Source organism: Macaca thibetana, chromosome 7 (genome assembly GCF_024542745.1).
Source record: "Macaca thibetana thibetana isolate TM-01 chromosome 7, ASM2454274v1, whole genome shotgun sequence".
In the NCBI taxonomy this organism is placed as follows: Eukaryota; Metazoa; Chordata; class Mammalia; order Primates; family Cercopithecidae; genus Macaca; species Macaca thibetana.
This window is the reverse complement of record NC_065584.1, coordinates 98662195-98682384: the sequence shown is the minus strand read 5'-3', so window position 1 is coordinate 98682384 and position 20190 is coordinate 98662195. Positions and strand designations below refer to the sequence as shown.

General features: G+C 45.7%; 1 protein-coding gene and 1 long non-coding RNA gene across 5 annotated transcripts in view; both read left to right on the top strand.

The window, feature by feature from the left end:
* The window catches only part of SLCO3A1 (solute carrier organic anion transporter family member 3A1), a 324947-nt gene that overhangs the window by 104495 nt on the left and 200262 nt on the right, over positions 1-20190 (top strand). The gene's annotated exons all lie outside the window — the stretch shown is intronic.
* Positions 1-20190, top strand: part of LOC126959095 (uncharacterized) — a 52522-nt gene that overhangs the window by 14910 nt on the left and 17422 nt on the right. Inside the window, exon 1 of the long non-coding RNA XR_007727471.1 lies at positions 1-20098. This exon is cut by the window's left edge and continues 14910 nt beyond it. This is a non-coding gene — a long non-coding RNA (uncharacterized LOC126959095). The remainder of the gene's footprint in view (positions 20099-20190) is intronic.

Here is a 20190-nt window from a genome sequence, read left to right as displayed (position 1 = left end):
TTTATTCATTCATTGGTCAGTGAACATTTGGGTTATTTCCACTTTTTGGCTAATATGAGTAATGCTCCTCCAATCACTCATGTGTAACTTTCTTTTTCTTTTTTCTGTTTTTTGAGACAGAGTCTCACTTTGTTGCCCAGGCTGGAGTGCGGTGGCACAATCTCTGCTCACTGCAACCTCTGCTGCCTGAGTTCAAGCAATTCTCCTGCCTCAGCCTCCCAAGTAGTGGGGATGAAGGCATGCACCATGATATCTGGCTAACTTTTTGTATTTTTAGTAGAGACAGGGTTTCACCATGTTGGACAGGTTGGTCTTGAACTCCTGATCTCAAGTGATCTGCCTGCCTTGGCTTCCCAAAGTGTTGGGATTATAGGCATGAGCCACCGCGCCCGGCCTTGTGTATAATTTTCTGTGTGGACATGCATTTTCTATTCTCTTATGTATATACCAAGAAGTGGAACTGCTGGGTCGTGTTGTAACTCTAGGTTTAACATTTTGAGGAACTGCCAAGCTGTCTTCCAAATCGCCTACACCATTTTACATTTCCCCAGTAATGTGGATTCTTCACTGCCTCGCCAACACTTATTATTGTCTCTGATTGTAGGCACGCTAATGGGTGTGAAGTGGTTTTGATTTGCATTTTTCTAATGATTAATGATGTTAAGCATCATTTCATGTGCTTATCAGCTATTCCTACATGATCTTTTCGGTAAATGCCTGTTTGCATCCTTTGCCTGTTTTTAAATTATTAGTTTTTTAATTGTTGAGTTGTAAGAGATCTTTGTATTTTCTGGATACTAGACCAGATCTATCATTTGCAAATATTTTCTCTCATTCTGTGGGTTGTCTTAAGTATACATTCAGACTAGTACCTTTCACTAGAATATTATGCTCTTGGTCGGCCACAAAGGGTAGTGCTCTGAAACTTTACCAAAGAACAGTTGGATCTTTGCATCTGCAGCACCTGGGTGAGCACCTGGCATAAAGTAGGAATCAGTGATTTGAGTAAATAAATGAATGCTTCTGTTTGCTACCTTTTGAGAGTAAAAATGGATCTGGTAAGGTAGACAGAAATGGATAATGAATTGCTGAGCCAAACCACAGAGGCAGAGATGCAAGATTGCATGCTAAAGCACTGTGTATCTGCCGATGATGTTCAAGATCAATGAAGGACTGGAGTGCAGATCAGGGATTGCACCTGTGTTTCTGATGCAGTAAATTTACTTTTCCGAAATCAATAGGGTGACTCTGCAGAGCCCTGTAAACACGGTGTAATTACTGTGCTGAGAATTACAGTTGTCACATATCGATTCTGTCTTCTCAGTAGGTATTCGTAGATTTCCTCCTGCCCCTAGTGCCACTCTGCCCAATCTCCAAAATCTAATTCCCATTGACCTCATCACACTGTTGTGTCCAGGAGGGAAGAGAGGATGAAATGTAGTGAGGGGACTTCAGCTGTACCTGCACCTTGGTTGAGGAAGAGGCAGCTGAGTGAGTCACAGATTTAGGGACAAGGTGGGACAATGTTGCTCTGAAAATTAGATCAAAGAATCCCAAGAAGTAGATAGGGATCAACCTCAGTGGAAGCTGCCTCAGGAAATAACCTGCTCAGAGAAGAATTTCTGATTCTGCAGATTAGACTAGGAGGGAGGCTTCCTTGATCCTGGAAACAGGGCTCCGGTCATCCCTGCAGAGGAAACATCTATATATAAAGTGGCTAATGTAAGATAAACTGTCATCTTAGAAAGCATCATTCACTGACTTGCTCATTCGCTCATTCATTTGCTCACTTGTTTGTTCTAACATTCACTCAATAGACACTTAGGTTCTTGGTGTGTTGTAGGAGGGAACCATGCTATGGCTGGGGCGATGAGTGAAGTACAGCCTCTGCCCTCAAAGAGCTTGTTTTCTCCTGGAAGACCCAGGCAGTGAGGCTAGAGTGCAGAGACGAACCAGAGGTTGTGAATGTGGTGGGGGGAGGAATGGGGTCAGGCCTCCTGGGGAGGCTTAGGAGGGCCGCCCCCCATGGGAAGGGAGAGCCTGCCAGGAGGAGTAGGTGTTTGTCAGGCAGACTGGGTGTGCCAGGCAGAGGGGGCCCGCTCATGTTGGGGCCTGCACTCACAGAACTACAGGGTGTGGAAGGGAACTGCGGGAAGCCTGGTATGATGGAGGCAGTTGGCTGCCACCCAGGAGTGGGGAAAGTGAGGTAGGCAGTGGGAATTTCCCACCTCTGTTTACCTTTGTTTTGAGGGGGTGGAGCTGGAAGGAGATTCCAGAGGGAGCATCCCAGGCTCTGAGGGCTGGTCTCAGGGCGGTTGGGGACATTTCCTACACTGCTGTGAGTCTGGGGTGATTGCTGTGCTTTTGCTCCTGTATTCGAACACCCATCTCCACCCACAGTGTCTTGTGTTGATTCGTCTTTGGAACTGTATCTTCCTTCTGGGGTCGAGGGTGGAAATGGATTGATTGGAATAGTGAATGGTTCTCAAACTTTTCCTTCTCAGGACTCTTACAGATACTGAGGCACTCCACAGATCTTGTGTTTAAATGGGGTATGTCTGTGGATATTGACTGTATTAGAAATTAAAACTGAGGATACACAGGTGTGTGTTCTATTAGCTAGGGGCGATGTCTTCACACAGCATGTAGAAACCCCCACTCATGGGGGAAAGATTGAAAAAGGCACATTCAGTCTTAGTATTGCTGTGAAGATAGTTTTGACCTCCTGTGCCTCCCTGCTCAAAGGTGTTAAGAGACAGACCCCCTGGGGATTTCTGAACCATATGCTGAGAACTGCGTTAGATTAGAAGCTGTGCAGGTGCCTCTACATTCTCACTTGTTCCTGAGTCCTTCATGAGTTTCTCAGGATAAACCATCCACCCATGGAGGTGGCAGGTCCTGAATGCCATCTGCAGGACGGGCACTGTGCTGAGCCTCAGCCAGGCGGGGGCGGGCCGGTTCTGCACAGAGTGAGGCAGACAGAAGTCCTGCCCTCTGCAGTTTCCAGGGGCCCAACATTCAATAAATAGTTGCAGAAGCAAATATTTACCTCACCATTGGGAGAGGGCTGTGTGGGAGAGTGATGAACAGACTACCTAGTCAGGAGTCCCGCAGGCTTCCCTGAGAAGTGAATCCAGGCACAGACAGAAGAGGAAATGGAAGTTGGTGGCAAACAGGAAGTGGAAGTGGGTGGGGGAAGAGCGTTGCAGGTCCAGGAAGTGGCCCATGTATGATTTTTATCAGGGTGGAGCTCCTGTGGTTACAGCCCAAAGAGTGAGGTGGGTAGAGATGGGGAGAGGGGTTGACCTGCAAAGCACCCTCTGCTTCCTCCTTCCTTCTCCAACAGCAAGGATCTGAGGGGAAGGAGTCCATCACTGGCCTGGACACCATATCCTGAACTGCCCTCCGTGGGCCCCCGCTGCTCTCTGCCACTGCCCAAAGGCTGGACAGCACCACCCCTCCTAATTCCTAGGAATTAGGCCCTTCTTGGCTGTGTGCCCTGAGCCATGTTCTCCTCTTGGCCTTGGCCTCTGATTAAATGCTCAGTTGTCTCCCTTCTCTGCTTCCCTCACTTGCCAGGGTCACCTTGTCGTCCTCTGCCTCCTGTTGTATATATCCCTTTCATAAGAATTATAGCCCATCTTCACACTATGAGCCACTGTTGCAAGTGCTCCACAAACATTCCCTCCTTCGGTCTTCACCGCACCCCTGTGGGCTTGGTCCTGTTGTCATTCTCAGCTTCCAGGTGAGGAAACTGAGGCTCAGAGAAGTTAAATACCTCACACAAGGCCACGTAGCCAAGATGTGGCAGGGTTGGGATTGAACCCAGGCCAACAGGCTTCCATCTAGATTCTTAACCACTGTGCTGGGCTGCTTTTCATTCTATGTCATTTTCTTTTTCTTTTTTTGGAAACAGAGTCTCGCTCTGTCACCCAGGCTAGGGTACAATGGCATGGTTTCAGCTCACTACAACCTCCACCTCCTGGGTTCAACCGATTCTTCTGTCTTAGCTTTCCTAGTAGCTGGGACTACAGGTGTGCGCCACCACACCCGACCAAGTTTTGTATTTTTAGTAGAGATGGGGTTTCACTGCGTTGGCCAGGCTGGTCTCAAACTCCTGACCTTAGGTAATCCACCCACCTCAGCCTCCCAAAGTGCTGGGATTACAGGTGTGAGCCACCATGCCCAGCCCATTGTATGTCATTTTCTTTCCAGCTCTGGACCACATATTTGTATCCCTAGGCTAAGCACATAGTAGGAGCTCATTAGAAATTTGACACATGAATTCATCTTTGTATTCCCTCTTCCTGGTCATCATGTCTTGTACATATACCCTTAATAAAGAAACAAGAAATTGGACCAATGAGCAAAACAGCAGTGACTGCTACATATTAGCGTGTTTGGAATCTGTAATTACCAGCATTCTTTAGAGCAGAGGTGTGAGTTCATAATGCCTAGACAGATTCTAAAGCCATCCCGGTCCCTGGTGAGTATGCCAACAGAAGGTATTGTTTTTACTATTATTAAAAGCAAAAGCCTCTTGGGATGTGTACTTTCCAAGCCCTGGGCTGGAGCTGTTAGTTCCCAGCAAGGACAAGATAAGGAGGGAGTGATTCTCAAGGCAGTGATCAGAAGGCCCATCCCGTGGGTGTGCACTGGGGTCAGGGACCAGCTTTTGGAAAAGAAAATGAGCTAAGGTCTGGCTATTGTAATTCCCTTATCTCTGACTTCCTGCTGAGGCTGCTTGGTTTCTGGTGCTCTACAGAATTCCCTGGTGGCTTCTCAGCAGCAGTCCTGAGACCCAGAACCGGTGATCATGTTTGTGAGCAAATGATTGAGGAGGATTTGATGCAAAATGGGCCCTGAGTGTTGGGGATGAAAAGTGACTTGTCAGTTGTGCTACTTTTTACCACTTCTGGGCAGCCTCAGTTGGCCTGCTCTGTGGGTTTTTCCCTCCAGCTTTGCAGATCTGGAGGCATATTTATTTGTGAGTGGAGTAAGCAGAATTTTTCAAAGAGAAGCGGTTTGCAAAAGATGAAAAGAAAACAACTTGGGATAAATGGCTCATCTGGCAATGGGAAATGGCCTGTGGCATTGAGAGATCTTTAACCTTGTCTGAGCAAGCAGAGGGGAATTTGGCTTCTGTATCATCTTAGAGAAAGAACCTTTCTGCCTCCCTGCTGAGGCTAGACCCTGGGGAGAAACAGCCTACAACCCCCGACACCATTTGAGAATTTAAAAGTTTCCCTATCCAGTCAACTTTTGTGCTCCTCCTTGTGCAAGCCCCCATGATGTCTGTTCCCAGGACTTGCTGTAGCCTCGCCTTGCCTCCTTTTTTTTTTTTTTTTTTTTTTTTTTTTTGAGATGGAGTCTTGCTCTGTCACCCAGGCTGGAGTGCAGTGATGCGATCTCGCCTCCTGGGTTCAAGCGAATCTTCTGCCTCACCCTCCCAAGGTTGGGACTACAGGCGCACGCCACCATGCCTGGCTAATTTTTGTATTTTTTTTTTTTTAAGTAGGGGTTTCACTATGCTGGCCAGGCTGGTCTCAAACCCCTGACCTCAGATGATCCACTGGCGGGGATGACAGGCATGAACCACCGGACCTGGCTGCCTCCTTGACTTCTGCCTGAGCACCCCTCTGTCTCCTCTATAGATTGCAGCCGCCAATGTGGTCTCAAAAGTATAGGGCAAATCCATTCCCATCACACCTGCAATCAAAGCCTCCGGTACTTCACTCAGAGTGAAAGCTCATCTTCTGTGGCCCATGAAGCCCTGTGTGATGGGGTCAGTCTGCCTTCCCCACCTTCTTTCCTGTTGGCACCTTCTTTCTTTCTCAGCTGCAGCCACACTGGCTCTGTTGTTCTTCACATGGATCAAGCTCAGTTCCCACCTGAGGGTCTCTGCATTTTGCTGTTCCCTCTACCTGGATCACTTTCCCCAGATATCCTTCTGGCTCTCCTTCATTTGGTTCAGGGCTTTGCTCAGATACTGCCTTATCAGAAAGGCCCTTCCTGTTGGCCTTATGTAAAGTTATATCCCTGTTGTCATGCCTGTACTCTCTGTCCCCCATACTCAGCTTTATTTTTGTCCACAGAACTTAGCCCTACCAGACGTAATATTAATACATGCTTAATTAATTACACGTATAATTTCTGTCCCAATACACCAAAATGTAAGGACCATAAAGACAAGGAGTTCATTCAGTTCAGTGCTGTATTCCCAGTGCGTAAAGCATGGCCTGGCACATAACAGGTACTCACCAGGTCTTTGTCATACAAATGAAAGGGGAACGACTGAGTCTCCATATACATTTGATCCATGAACAACATGGGTTTGAACTGCATGGACCCATATCTATGCAGATTGTTTTCAATAAATATATTGGGAACATTTTTTGGAGATTTGCAACAATTTGAGAAAACTTGCAGATGAATTATGTAGCCTAGGAATATTGAAAAAATTAAAAAATGTAGGTATGTCATGAATACATAGGATATATGTTGATATTAGTCTATGTATTAATTGACTGTTTATGTTATTGGTGAGGCTTCCAGTTATCACTATTAGTAGTTACGTTTTTGGGGAGTCAAAATTTATAGTCGGATGTTTTACTGTGTGTGTTGGGGTGGAGGGTGACCCCTGTCCCTGGTGTTATTCAAGGATCAACCGTACTTCATTTTGTATTCATCTACCATGTGTGTCTGGATCCCACAGTCACTCAGCATTTCCGCATTTGATGTCATGGAGCAAAGATGGGCACTGGATTTGAGCAGCCCTGCGTTTGAATGCTGCCTCTTCTGTTTCCCAGTTGGGTAATGCTGCGCAAGTTAACTTCCTGTCTGATCCTTCATTTCTTCACTTACAGAATGGAGAGCACGTGCCTCACCTTGCAGGCTGTTGGAGGAATGGAGGTTTGGGTGCTCAGTATTTATTAGCCTTTATACTACATTAATTTGGCATTAGGCAAATAGAGGAAAGCCTTCTTGAAAAACAGCTTTACCAAAATAAAATTCATATACTATAAAATTTGCCCCAGTGAAATTAAAACCACAATGAGATACCACCTTACTTCTGCAAGAATGGTAATAATTAAAAAGTCAAAAAACAATAAATGTTGGCTTGGATGTGGTGGAAAGGGAACACTTTCCCACTGCTAGTGGGAATGTAAGTTAGTACAGCCACTGCGGAAAACAGTATTGAGATTCCTTAAAGAACTAAAGGGAGACCTACCATTCGATCCAGCAATTCCACTGCTGGGTATCTACCCAAAGGAAAAGAAGTCATTATATGAAGAAGACACATGCCCACACATGTTTATAGCAGCACAGCTTACAACTGCAAGGATATGGAACCAACCTAAGTGCTCCTCGACCAAGGAGTGGATAAAGAAAATGTGGCATATATACACCATGGAATACTACTCAACCATAAAAAAGAATGAAATAATGTATTTTGCAGCAACTTGGATGGAGCTGGAGGCTGTTATTCTAAGGGAAGGAACTCAGGAATGGAAAACCAAATACTTGTACGTTCTCACTTATAAGTGGGAGGGAGCTAAGCTATGAGGACACAAAGGCATACAGAGAGATATAATGGATTCTGGGGACTTGGGGGTCGGGGAGGTTGGAAGCGGGGTGAGGGATAAAAGATAACATATTGGGTACAGTAAACACTGCTTAGGTGATGGGTGCACGAAAATCTCAGAATTCACCACTTGAGAACTCATCCATGTAATGAAAAACCACTGGTACTCCAAAAATGATTGAAATTTTTTAAAAGAAAATTAAATTATAGGCCAGGTGCGGTGGCTCACACCTGTAATCCCAGCACTTTGGGAGGCTGAGGTGGGCAGATCGCCTGAGGTCGGAAATTTGAGACAAACCTGGCCAGCATGGTGGAACCCTGTCTCTACTAAAAATACAAAAGAAATTAGCTGGGTGTCTTGGTGGGCACCTGTAATCCCAGGAAGCTGAGGCAGGAGAATCGCTTGAACCAGGGCACAGGAGGTTGCAGTGACTGAGATCATGCCACTGCATTCTAGCCTGGGCAACAGAGTGAGACTCCATGTCAAAAAAAAAAAAAAAAGAAAGAAAGAAAATTATAAAAAATATACACAGATCAGTTGTTTAGTGTATTCATAGAGTTGTGCAACCATTGGCACAATTCAATTTTAAAACATTTTCATCACCCCTAAAATGGAACCTCTTACTCATTAGTAGTCACTTCCATTAGTCCCTCCCTGGCAGGTGCTGCTGAACAGTAATTTACTTTCCGTGTCTATTTGATTTGCCCATTCTTAACATTTCATGTAAACAGAATCATACAATATGTGGCCTTTTTTTGCTTGTTTGTTTGTTTTGAGACGGAGTCTCACTCTTGTCCAGGCTGGAGTGCAGTGGCATGATCTGGGCTCATTGCAATCTCTGCCTCCTGGGCTTAAGTGATTCTGCTGCCTTAGCCTCCCGAGTAACTGGGACTATAGGTGCGTGCCACCGTGCCCGGCTAATTTTTTGTAGAGGCGGAGTTTCACCGTGTTAGCCAGGATAGTCTCAATCTCCTGACCTTGTGATCTGCCTGCCCCGACTTCCCAAAGTGCTGAGATTACAGGCGTGAGCCACCGCACCCTGCCTTATGTGGCCTTTTATGACTGCCTTCGTTCACCACCGTGATGTTTGTAAGGTCCATCCATGTTGTAATGGGCATGGAGACATCACATTTTGTTCATTCACCCATTGATGAACATTTGGGTTGTTCCGCTTTTTCATTGTGAAGAATGATTCTTCTGTGAAGGTTTGTATACACATTTGGTGTGGACGAGGAAACCTCTTATTGGATACATCAAGCCAGTTCCGGGATGCCTTCTCTCTGTGGTATCCCAGATCATCCTGTAGCTCCTAAACTCGTTCCTTTCAAATGAAGAACATATTTTGAGAGAGCTATTTTACTTATCTCAGCAGACATTCTTTTGATATAGGATTAATTTATTATTTTCTCACTATTTCATATGTCTAGCTGGTTATTCACTTGATTTTACCACCTGCAGTACCCCTTCTTAGCTCTTCCTACAGGTTATCTCTTACCCAAGATGCTTGAGATGAGAAGTGTTTCAGATTTTGGATTTTTTCAGATTTTGGAATATTTGCATTATATATACTCACCTACCAGTTGAGCACCCCAAATCCAAAAATTCAAAATCTGAAATGCTCCAGTGAGCATTTCCTTTGAGTGTCATGTCAGCACTCAAAAGGATTTGTATTTTGGAGCATTTTGGATATCAGATTTTTGGATTAGAACTGCTCCCCCTGTAGCCTGATGTTCCTGATGCCTCTGTCAGACCATAGTCTGCTCAGCCATGTGGCTTTGTTTTACTCCACTCTCAGGACTTACTGCATTACTCTCTCCCTTGAGAGGCCCGTTTCTGAATAAAATTTGCCATTCCGCTCTGAGAGGACCCTTGACTTTAAGCAGACTTGTCTGAAACGTGATTTTTGAATACTTAGTTTATCTCATTCTAGTCAATTTCTTTATCTCCTAATTGCATTATCCATTATCCCAGTAGAATTACAAAGCATTTCTAGAAGATTCATTAAGTCTTGTCTGCCTGCTGGCAAGGATGTGATAAGAAAGGCATAGTCAGGATTGCCTTGGCAAGTACTTGTTTGAACTTCTGAGGCTTTCTCTTCCCATTTTCCTAAAGGAAGGCCTGATTTTCCTGATTTTGTCTGAAGGACATAGGCAATAGTGGCGTGTCCTCTTGAAGGAGAGGGAAGAATGGTGGGGCAGAAGACCAGCTCTCTGGTTCTACTCTGAGGAAAGGAAAATAGGGCATCTGTCAGGTAATAAGGTTGATTTAAAACATCTCAGTCCAAGGTGTGTGGGATACCAGAGATGAGTCATATCTCACACTCATAGAGCAGTTTTCAGTGTATTTTCCCCTACGGTGTATTGCAAATCCTACCTCAGGGCCTTTGCACTTGCTCTCTGGCTTCATTCAGGCCCCTGCTTGTGGGTCTTCCCATCAGAGAGGCCTTCCCTAAATACCCTTCCCCTACTCATCTGCCACCTTTACTCTTGGTCCTCTTACTTGGCTTTGTTTTTCTTCACTTATTGCCATCTAGCATAAAATACATTTATTTATTGTCATTCCTCACCAGAATGCCAGCTCTCTGAGAGCGTCCCATTTACTGTTACATGTTTAAAACTTAAGATGGTTCTCAGAACATGGAAGGGACCCAGCACATGTGTGCTGAATGAATGAATGCATTTGATTTTCTGAAAATCAAATATTATAAAATTCCCATCGTGTGGGGAGGAAACCTGGACTCAGAAGACTTGGGAGAATTATTCAGGGTCACAAGGTGTAGTCGCTGCTGAGCCAGAAGTTCAGCTCAGCTCTTCTGGGTCCTGGTGCAGCCATCTCAGGCTCACAGGGCCCAAGAACAAACTCTGGTGGTCATACAGACAGGCTCAGAAGATGCCACAGACTGCAGCAGGAGGTAGCATATGAGGTACCGACTGGAGTGGACATTTTAAGAATTACAGAGCGGCCATGCACAGTGGCTCACGCCTGTAATCCCAGCACTTTGGGAGGCCAAAGCGGGTGGATCACCTGAGGTCGGGAGTTCGAGTTCGCTGGTGGATCACCTGAGGTTGGGAGTTCGAGACCAACCTGACTAACATGGAGAAACCCCGTCTTTACTAAAAATACAAAATTAGCCAGGTATGGTGGCATATGCCTATGATCCCAGCTACTCTGGAGGCTGAGGCAGGAGAATCACTTGAACCTAGGAGGCAGAGGTTGTGGTGAGCCGAGATCATGCCATTGCACTCCAGTCTAGGCAACAAGAGAGAAACTCCATCTCAAAAAAAAAAAAAAAAAAAGAATTACAGAGCAAGGATTTCCTGTGGCCTGAGAAAGAAAACAGGAAACAACTGAAAGCTGGCCAAACAGCAATGGGAGAGACTTGGTGCTGAGGAGGGAAGGGTGAGCCAGGGAAGGAGGAGAGAATGAGAGGTGGAGATGGCTATGGCAGGTCCTAAGCCCAACGGAGAGCCCAGCAGTGATGTTATAGGAGCCTCGTGGTGATCTCAGGCTGTCTACTGCACCCCATCCCCAGCAGCACACCAGATGCTTTGTTCCCAGACCAAACTGAGGGTCATCAGGCTGCTTATTTTCACGACCCAATAGCGAGATGCAGATGAACTGGGAAAGGGGAGAGTTTATTTCTGTAGCCAGGTACAGGGAGAAGGCCTAGAAAATATCACCAGACCAACTCAAAATTACAAAGTTTTCCAGAGCTTATATACTTTAAGTATATAAGTCTATGTGTAAGTGTGCATTCATCTAAAGACATAAGTGATTAACTTCTTCCAACCTGTAACTAAGATCTGATTCCTGAAGACCTTCCTCTGCAACCTCGGTAAATTAATCTAAATGGGTCCAGGTGCTGGGGGTGATTACCCTTGTCTCCTGCTAAATCATGGAGGTTTGGGGAGTTCCTTCAGACCCCCAGTGCACCTGTTTAATCCTAAATAGGTCCTGTTAAGAATTCCTTTGTTATCTTGTCATGCTTCGAGGCCTAGGAAAGGCCTAGGCAAGACTCTTGGTGAGCTTTTGTTACATTCCAGCCTTTGTATATGGGCACTGGCTCTTTCAGCTTTAAATATTTAACTTCACCAGTCATTCAGTGCTGAGACAGTTATTATGGAGGCTACCCTGTTCAGCTGTTAGGGTGAGCAGGCCTGCCACAGTTTCTCTAGTGAGGGTTTAACTCTTAGAGGGGCAGCAGCCTGGGGCTGATTAACTCCTGAATGTTGTGCTAATGAGAAAGAGGTGTGGGTAGTGAGAGTCAATGCCCCAAGTCACACTTCATCTGATTGGATCACACCATGGGATTTTATTGCAGTAGATATTAAGTTTATTGTATCTGGAACTGGTTCCTTCCGGTGGGTTCTTGGTCTCACTGACTTCAAGAATGAAGCTGTGGACCCTCGGGGTGAATGTTACAGTTCTTAAAGATGGTGCGTCTGGAATTTGCTCCTTCACATGTTCAGATGTGTCTGGAGTTTCTTCCTTCTGGTGGGTTCGTGGTCTCGCTGACTTCAGGAGTGAAACCGCAGACCGACACAGTGAGTGTTACAGCTCTTAAAGATGGCACATCTGGAGTGGTTTGTTCCTCCCGGTGGGTTCATGGTCTCGCTGACTTCAGGAGTGACACCGCAGACCTTCACAGTGAGTGTTACAGATCATAAAGGTAGTGCGGGCCCAAAGAGTGAGCAGCAACAAGACTTATTGTGAAGAGCGAAAGAACAAAGCTTCCACACTGTGGAAGCGGACCCAAGTGGGTTGCCACTGCTAGCTGGGGTGGTCAGCTTTTATTCCCTTGTTGGGCCCCACCCGCATCCTGCTGATTGGTCCATTTTACAGAGTGCTGATTGGTGCGTTTACAGTCCTTTAGCTAGACACGAGTTCTCCAAGTCCCCACCTGACCCAGAAGCTCAGCTGGCTTCACCTCTCGGTATGGATGGGGAACCTGCTCATTTTCAGTTTGTGAAAGTAGGTTTGCAGGAAAAGCAAACCTGTGGTAGAAACTTGCTGGAAATTTTAGACTTACCTGGAATGTTCCATTAATCACAAGACTTCTGTGTGATTGCTCAGAGCTCTAAAAGTAGATACAATGGCCCTGTCAACTGTCATTGTTTTTTTTTTTTTTTTTTTGATCATTTTTCGGTGAAATATTTAATAGTGCTTTATACTTTCTACCCGTTTTAGGGCATGGTAAATGTATTTGTTAGACTGACAGCTACTGCAAGAAGCAAACCCTCACATGCATCATTGCTTTTTTTTTTTTTTTTTTTAATGCTCAGGTGAATCCAGAACAGGTTTTACTAATATGTGGGCAGCTCTGTGTAGTAGCTCTTGCCATGTTAGTGTTGCTGTATTCAGTTCCTCCCATTCAAGGTTGCTGTGCTTATTGGCATCAAGCAGGAGGAGAAAAGACCCTGGTGGAAGGGGCCTGGGAAATCTTGTGGACCAGGCCGGAAGTGGCACCTCATTGGCCACAGCTCCATACCATCTCTGGTAGACAAAGAGAGTTGAGCAGTGTGTTGGGAAGAAGCAGAAGCAAGCTTAATACTATCATCCTTTAAAATTAGTTTTTTAAAAAAATATATTTCGATGTGTTCTGAAAAGTTATTTCCTTGGATACCCCCCTTTTGCAGATGAAGAAGTGGCAGCGCACAGAATTAAGTGACTTGCTCAGGGTCACAGAGTGTCAGGTGATGGTGTGTGGTCTGGAATCCAGGCCTTATCCATTACCTTGTCCCATGCTTTGTCTTTCCACGAGTTTTTGAGTGTGGCCAGCAGTCCTACCTCTAGACTTTTCCGCGTGTGCCATGCCAGCTCTTGGGAGGATTACAGTCATCACCACCATCTGAAGAGGTGCTGGGGACCTCAGCTCCCCCATGACAGCAAACAGACCTAGGGAGAGGGGACTGTGGGGGTACCCAGTGGTTGATGAGGGTTTTCAGAATCTTTTGGGAAGGGGAAGAGGTATATATTAAAGTCAAGTGCCCCAGAGAACAGGGGAATTGGATAGAAGACACATGATTAAAGAGAAACGCATATGCGGAAACCTCTCCCACCACCAGCATCCCAGTACTTGGGAAACCCAAAGCCAAGCCCTGGCTCCTCAGGGATCCCCAGAGGAAACATTTATCCCCCTGGATGTTTGGATGTTCCGTAATGATTTAGAGGCCCGAGATCCTGCTCAGATCCCTGGATTCTATGTGATACTGAAGAAGGACTTTTAAAACTAGACCTGGCAGGTCCAAATAAATATCCTCCATTGTGAGGAACAATCTCGTTTGGGCTTCTGAGGCTCTCTTGAGCTTCAGACTCTTTAAAAATATCCTTCATTGACTGTTCACTTTAAAATCCAGGATTGAGACTCCCACCTCACCCCACAACTTCCCTTCCCTTTTGTTTTTCTATGTTGCCTGCTCATCCTTCCTCCTCTCACCAGCCTGGCCTCACCTAGGGAGTGGGAGTTGGCAGGCCTTGCCTAAGGGAGGGTTTTGTTGAGAGGCACCAAGTCCAAAAGGAATCTTTTGTCTACAGGTGCACTTGGATTGTGGGCAGCTCGCAGTGGTGTGTGTGTGTGTGTGTGTGTGTGTGTATGTGTGTGTGTGTGTTGAGGGAAATTCTTAGGAGTGTGGGTGTGCACACCTGCTCTAAATTGCTTCTACTGCCAGAATGTACTCCTGGAGGGATCAGGAAGGAGTAAGCCCTTAGTCAATTGAGCCAGTCCAGCCCTGAGGACATTGATTCCAGCCCCTTGCTTTCATTGAAGGGAGGAGAGAAACTCAAATAGGAGCCCTCAAGGAGATTGTGTGAAGCTTTCTGAATTCGGTGTCATTTTCATGCAATTTTGTTAGGAATTGGTGTGTTTCATCCCCTCCTGGTTCATTCCGTGAGTCATCCAGAAGGCATCAGAGCCTCGTCATTTTGGCAGCCGCAGGGCATTTGTGCCCAGCTAATTATGGGTAGCTCTGATCTGAAGTAACAAGGTTGAGTCGAGATAGGTTGAGAAATGACCCAGACAGAAACAGGGGCCTGGGCTGGCAGCCCCAGCCACACCATAACTGCACCCGTGGCTCAGATGAGGTCAGGGCATTTTTGCTTTGTGACAGATTTGGGACGCAGAGAAAAGAGTTCAGGCTTTGTACTGACCGAGGCCAGCACTGACGCCAGTGCGGACAAAGAGGTTTGTAGCCAGGGGAGTGGAGGGACGGACAGCTCAGATTTTAGCTGAGGATGATTCTCATGGCCCACTAATGTATCATGTGTACCAGTGTCTCTCAGGAAGGTGTTTTTCCCACTGTGCACAATGCAACATCACTGTGTCCCCAGGGTACATGGGACAGAAAAATTCCTGTTAGAACTGGGCACAAAATTGCACTTCTGAACATTTCAGGATATGACCCTTTCAGGATACTGTGTCTAGCACCCAAATTTTGTGGACTCAAGTTTTCATTAAGGCACCAGGCAGTGATGATGATGTGCTTTCCAAATGCAAATTGTAGGAATATTTAATTGAATGGGACCCCTAGGAGCAGTAACCATTCTCAGATCCCAATTAACCTGGTGTATTAGAATGTCTCAGCAGTGGAAGGAATTCATGCCTGGGCTTTGGTGATGCTTCTCAAACAGAGCGTCTGGCACTGTTCATGGAAAAAGGTGATTTCAACTTGAAGCAGAAAGATAAAGTGGTGCTTTGTAGAATGTAAAAAAGTCTAACCCTAGCTTCTGCAGAGAGCTGGGCTGCTGCACCACCAATTATGTTGTATGGCATTTTACTTCCAAAGGGCAGCTTTGGTCACGGAGGAGAAGACAAAATCATGGTGCAGTTTCTTGGGGATTTTTTTTTTTTTTTGATAGCAAGAGAGATGACATATAATTTGTATTTTTGAACTCTGCTTTCAGATAACTTTATAAAGGGCTTTAAAACTGTCTTTGTAAATAATCCAGAAGAGTTGGGCTCTAAAGAAGTTTTGAAATACCTTAATCTATTTGTGCTGCTTTTTATCCTTTGTAAAAAACAAAAAGAGATTATTAGATGGTAGGAACCTATGTCTAAATAAACCCGGTGAGTTCTTACATTTATATTCATTTAAAATATTAAAATGACAAGTAATAAGAGAGGTTTTTAGTTATCAGAGCATGTTGCAGAGGTATGAGAGGAAGCAGAGAGTACCATTTTCTAGATTAACTGCTCTACACAGAAACGACCAGCATATAGATTAACCCATAAGAGTACAAATTACTCCCCCGACTTGAAGCTTCATATGGTGATCTGTGGTGGAATGTCCCTCTGGTTATGCTTTTCTTTGGCTATTAATATCATTTGTCTCCCCACCTATCCTGTAGTATTGAGGTACTGTTGTGGGGACATAATGCAGAAGCATTGCCACATGATAAAGACAGCACTCGACATATAATAAAAATCAATATGGATAAGACACATATTACACAGATAATCCCATATGAAATAAATTAAACCCATTTTACAGATGGATTTATTGTTTGGTCCTTGTTCTGTTGACTTCCAGACCTTGTTATCTGTCCTGTTTTCCTGGATCATATTATCTCTCAGATATCAATAATACAGTTTTTGGCTGTGTTGTTTTCAACCAGCCTACTTTTGGGGGACCACGAGGACATAGTGGCAGGACTAAAGGTCCAGGTCACTTCAGTATTCTCCCAAATCCTGCTGGCATAAGGCTCTTTCCCTGTCTGCTTTGTCTGCAGGATTCAGCACCAAGAGCTCTCAAGAGCAAATCCATAGGCAGCTAAATCAAGAAGGTGGCTCTCTTCCCTCCTCTTTGCTCCCCTCTTCCTGCAGAGATGCAAGATGGCTTTGAAATGCCCCTGTCTTCCTTCCCTTCTAATTGCCTTATTCAGACGCTTCCAACCTGAACATTTTCTACAGTCCCCTGCCTAATCGCCCTGGAAAGTACCCAGGCAAGCCACTCATGGCCCATCCATCAAAGTACAGTGCATGTCTTCTTTCTCAGACAGAGGACATAATCATCCATGCCTGCAGACGAGAGTGTGTGCCCCGAGTTTCAGTGCAGGATCAGAGACTGGAAGTCTGTATGCCCCCTCCCTTCCTTACAGTCTTTTACTTCTCCACCTGGGGAAAACAGCAGACGGAGGAGAGGAAAGGGAAGTTTAGCTGGCATCATTAAAATGACACTTTCTAGTCTCCTGTGAGCTTTCTCTCAAGTAGATTCTGCTGAGTTCTGCTTGGATTAGTAAGCACAGAGAGTGAGTCATAGAGTGGCCCTCTAGAATTCTCTAGCCTGTGCTTATTATGTAGCACGGAGGTGTCCTGGCTAGAACAGGGCCTCTAATTTACCAGTCTTCTCACTAGGTGAGGTGAATAGGGCTCCACAAACCACTGTGGGGACCAATGGCATCAAATTCTAGTGCTAACAAAGGAAGTTCCATCACAGACAAGGAGTGAGAAGAAGCCAGTGTAGAAACAAGCGACCCCCGCTTCCATGCAAAGCTTTGTCCCCAGCCCATTCTCCAGACAGACAGAGGGGTGCACACACAGACACACTAGCACAGCCTTCGCACGTGTGCTCACACAGGCACAGTATTTCCGGCACTCACAATGTGTCCAGCTTCTTTGTGCGCTCATAGCCGGCACTGCACTGTCCGTGGTTACCCTTAGGGTGGCGCTGTTTATTGGCGCCTTTTTGCTTGGCACATTCTGGTTCCTCTGCATGGAATCTCCTTTCTCTTTCCCCTACCCAGAGGGTCTGGCAAACTCATGTTGCTCCATGTAAAGTCAGCTGAGAGGTCCCTTCCTCTCAGAAGCCATCTGTGCCTCCACCCACCTCCAACACAAGGGTTTGCTTTCGGGTCCACATTGTGTATAGCACTGTCACCTTGCATCATTTTTTGGTGTGATAGTGTCTGTTGCACATACACCTGTGTCCTCACTACACACTATGAGAGGTAAAGCTCATCTTTTCATTGTATATAGTACATGTATAGAAATGTGCCTGGCACATAAAGGCAGTTAGTAGATATTTGTTGAATGAATGAATGAATAAATCTTTTTTTGGGGTAGGAATGGTGTACAATATCTGACTACTACTACATGTGGATACTAAGAACTAATTGTTGTTGTGGAGTAAAATTTCTTATGTTTGCCTTTTTTTATAATTTTTTTTTTTTTGAGATGAAGTCTCACTCTGTTGCCCAGGCTGGATTGCAGTGGTGCAATCTCGGCTCACAGTGCAACTTCCACCTCCCAGGTTCAAGCAATTCTCCTGTCTCAGTTTCCCAAATAACTGGGATTACAGGTATGCGCCACCATGCCCGGCTAATTTTTGTATTTTTAGTAAAGTCGGGGTTTCTCCATGTTGGCCAGGCTGGTCTCAAACTCCTGATCTCAGGTGGTCCACCCACCTTGGCCTCCCAAAGTGCTGGGATTACAGGTGTGAGCCACAGTGCCTGGCCTCTTGTTATAATTATTGTTGTCTTTCTATTAGAAACATTACCAAAATCTACTTTTACTTCATAACATTCATAAGACTCAATCTATAGAATTCCTCTTCTGGTACAAGTGCTCCCTCATTGGGCTTGGCATCTTATGGACTTACCCTTACATTCTCCCAAGAGAAGTCCCCATTCTTCAGTGGAAGAGATCTAGCTATGTCTACGGGTTTCCTGGTGGCGGGGGCTGGTCACAGACTTAGATTGAGTTGCAGGGGAGTTGGGCAGGGTGAACCCTTTGGATTGCTGGGTAGAAGAAAATTTGACCGGGGTGCAGTCATCAGTTTGGACTCTGACTTCCTAGCTAGTTCTGTATGTGTCAAAATCCTCCAGCATGACATTTGCCATGATGACCAAGGAAATGTAGTATTTTTTCCTTTCAGCTAAATGTTAAAAGGCAAAAAGGCTATTTCTGCTCACCCAGAAAAACATTTTAGCTCTAGCAGAAAACAAAACAAAAAAGTCTTACAACCTTAAAACCAAAAAGAGGCATCGAAATATAGTACCTGCTCACCACGCTGTTCAAAACATTTCATGAGCAAGCACCTGTAGCACATGTAGGAGAGGGGCCAAGTATGTTCTGAACTAACATTTTAGTGTATTATTTAAAATCTGGCCAGAGCACAGCATATTTGCATGCTTGTCTTTGGGCTCTGTTTCTAAAACAAGGAGAGTGGTGATGAAATCCGCAGCTGGTGTGCTGGCCCCAAGCCTGGGCAGTTGGGGCTCCATCACACCCTGGAGCAGCCAGCAAAGTTGCTGGAGCCACTGATGTGAGTTGCCTTTGGGGTGGGCAGAGTTGTGGAGTCCTCTCCTTTCTCTGTAGCCAACACACGAGAGTCAACATGGAACTTGGGGTCTGTGAGCGTTTGCTGAGCCTGTGATCAGGAGGCACTCCTGGAGAATGAAAGCAGGTAGGTAGGAGACAGGTGGTATCCAGCTCCCAGGGACTCACAGGGAGCCCTAATGAAACAACATGGTTCTTTTTTAAGTGGACCCATTCCTCCCATTACGCCTTCAAACCTTCGGGTTTCCGCTGACCAAAAAACAGGCATCCAGGGTGGATCCTGCCACTGTGCAGTGCCCTGCTTTGGTTAGACAGTGCCCGTGTGAACATGCAGTTTCCTTCTGACAGGCAGTAGCCTTCTCAGGCTAGAAGAGTAGACAGAGCTTACACCTGTGTATGAGGGGAGTCTGCTGTCCTCATGCTGCCAATGCGCAACCAGGTGAAGGTTGTGTGTGTGTGTGTATGTGTGCACGCACGCTCATATCCTTAAATAGGTATAGGCATATGTCGTCAGTCTTCATTATTTGTGATTTCTGTATTTGGGAATTTGCCTATTTGCTAAAATGTATTTGTAGCCCCCAAATCAATACTCAGGGCTCCTTTGAAGACATGTGCAGGGTAGGGAAACATTTGAGTTGCCTGATGTGCCTGTTCCCAGCTGAGGTCAAACAAGGTGACCTCGGCGGGGTACGGTGGCTCACGCCTGTAATTCCAGCACTTTGGGAGGCCAAGGTGGGCGGATCACCTGAGGTCAGGGGTTTGAGACCATCCTGGCCAACATAGTGAAGCCCCATCTCTACTAAAAATACAAAAATTAGCTGGGCATGGTGGCATGCACTTGTAGTCCCAGCTACTCGGGAGGCTGAGGCAGGAGAATTGCTTGAACCTGGGAGGCAAAGGTTGCACTGAGCCGAGATCACGCCATTGCACTCCAGCCTGGCAACAGAGAAAAACTCGATCTCAAAAAAAAAAACCAGAAAAGGACAACGGGCAGTGCCCTGGGGCAGGGGAACTGAGGCAAAAGGGTAGGGATTGCAACCCCTCTGCTTTCTCATTTCCCAGAGACGTGGTCTTGGATATCCAAGCAATGAATGAATTCTCAGGTGCTTGCTCCTGCCGGGCACTTCACATTGGATGTCTTTGGACTTGACAGCAGCCCTCTGAGATACCATTATCTCCATTCTGCTGATGAAGAGCAGGCACAGCGAGATTACCTGTATTGTCAGAGGACACACAGCTAGTAAGGGGTGGAATTTAAATTCAAACCTATGACAAGTAAAGATACCATTATCTTTAGTTGATGGCTGACTGGAAAAACAGATGCAACAGCAG